The following is a 2,549-nucleotide window of genomic DNA, read 5'->3' on the forward strand; positions in this document are numbered from 1 at the left end:
AAAAAAGGAAATAAAGACATTCTCCCTTAGTACTGAGCAGGGATTTCGTGATGGGTCCAGACGAGGAGTGAGGAAGAGGCCAGAGGGCAGGAAACCGTGGAAGGACGCTGGAGACAGGCCTGGAGAGTGTTGACACAAAATTGGGAATAAATGTAAGAGCAAAAAAGTTTTAAATGTAATTTTAAGTTGGTTTGACTATGAGGTAAGACCTGGTCCTTCTCCCCTCCAACAGTCACATAAATCAGCTCTTCACTTAACAGGAGTAGAGGGTCGTTTTGTTTGTGTTTATTTATATTGGAATAAAGGAGAGTGGCCATTTTGAGCTGTTTCAACAGGAGAAGAACAGGGCCAGTGCCCAAAGCACTTGAAGAAATCCGAAAACTGCCCTCGGGAACCTAGAGCCGGAGGAGGCGTGGGGGGGTGGGGGTGGGAGGCCGAGTACCTGGAAACGCACGAAATGAGAGGGGTGGTGTGGTTCGCTCTCCGGGACAGAGCATGGGTGTGTGTGATTTCATCTTGACTTCCAGGGGCAGAGCTGACATTTAGGTAACATTGTAAATAGACAGCAGACAGTTTAACTAAAGGGTGAAATAAGAAAGAGAGATCTATTCTTTTCCTTTGACTTCATGAAAATACAAAATTCATTGTATATTTATTGTATAGTGTTTTTCCAATAGCAGTTTTGTGAGCATGAAATGTCCAGGTACGTATTAGTTGGTGATAGGTGAATTTACCTTGTTTCTTACTTTCATGGTAAAGCTTCTATTATATATGAAGGTAAATTCACCTATGCCCAAAAGCAGGCAGTCCCTGAATAAGGCAATTCCCCTGGAGAGCTTACAATATAGAAAGCAGTCGCTGGGAATGTGACGTAATTCCTGACACTCTCTCCTTCCTAAACAGTGAAGATAGAATGTTACTTGGATTGTTAATGAAATCCAAAGACACCTCTTGGTAATCGTTTGAATGTTACTGATAATAATGATATTACTATTTTAGAGAACAGAAAATTCAAATTTCTGAAAGTCCACAAGGAAAAGCACATTTTAATTATTCATAAGCTGCATTTATTTATATTGTTAGGCTGCACATATTTTCTTCCACAAATCTGTTATTTTAAACGTTTTTTTGTTGTATCAATATTTTCAATTAAAAATTAAGAAACATATTTTTTCAAAAAATGTGAGATGATCTTTAACAAAAATATTACCCACATCTGCCTCTCTAAATTACTTCATGTATTTTAAGCTCTTATCTGGTATAATGAAGAAACAGACAACGGGTCTTGTCTGCCGCAGGTCATGGCTTGAGTGTGCTCATGGGAAACCAAGGCACCTTCGTTTTTACTTGGACAGTGGTGACGTGTAAAGGATGTGGCCTGAGGATCCTTGCTACCCTACACGCTCTGGATTTGTGATGCGGCAGAGACTGGTAGTTAGATAGATAGATCCCTTTTTCTCTCTTTTTTATAGTAACACGCTGATGAGTAAGAATTTTGGAGTTCCATGCAATGAGGGCTTAAGAATATAAAATCATAATGGTTTCTATGAAGATTGCAGTGGTCTGGGGAAGAAGAGTATTTATAATACTTTGTTATAACAATAATGATAGAAATAACATCTAATGTCAAAGAATGTACCCAGACAATTTAAGCAATTATCTTCTGTGAGTTTCCAAATAACTTTGTAAGCTATACACAGCAGGTATTATCCCCATTTTAGAATGATTAGCAGAAGCACATTCATGATTAAAGTGAGGAGACAGAGAATGTTTAAGAACATACTCTTGAAAGGATTAGAATTACAAATGTAAATTGGCCAGGGATGAAATGGTGGTAGTGCTGAAGATGAGGAAAAGGATAATATTAATAACAGTAATGACAATAATTATATTCACTACATCATAGCAATATCAGACACTGTAATAAGAGGAACAATTTCCATTTCCCATTTTAGAGATGAGTAAACTAAGACTGCAACATTTAAATAGCTTATCAAGCACATGAAGTTACAGATGAGAGCTGAGACCTTCAATAACATTAAAATTGAGAGTGACCATAGCACAGACAGGGAGACACAGTATGGTGAAGATGAATGAGTGTCCTGGTGGGAATTTGCTGATTGAAACAGAAAGAATTTCACAAGCATAGAGGTTAGTGAATGATGGGTGTAAAATAAATCCCAAAGTGATCACGGGCCATGCTGGTCCATTCCTGTCCAAGGGAGTTGAGGGAAGTCAAGGGAGAGGAGAGCAGAAAAAGAAGTAGATATTGGTGAGGCTTTCACAGAGGAAATTATCAGTAGACTTGATTTTATTATCATATATTTGCATAGTGGTATTTTTAAATGCTATATTATTAAATCTGTACCATTCTTCTGATGCTCTCGCCTTCCTCTTCTCATGTGAAGAATGGCAAAATGTATTAGCCAAATCAATTCTCCACTACCTGAGAATATTATAAAGCAATATGATAAAGATGAGTAATTAGGAAGCAGTTTCTTCCATTTTTTTTCTTTCTTCTCTGCCAAGGCAAGAAAGAATGCTAACAG

The sequence above is a fragment of the Manis javanica genome, chromosome 13, assembly GCF_040802235.1.
Source record: "Manis javanica isolate MJ-LG chromosome 13, MJ_LKY, whole genome shotgun sequence".
Lineage (NCBI taxonomy): Eukaryota > Metazoa > Chordata > Mammalia > Pholidota > Manidae > Manis > Manis javanica.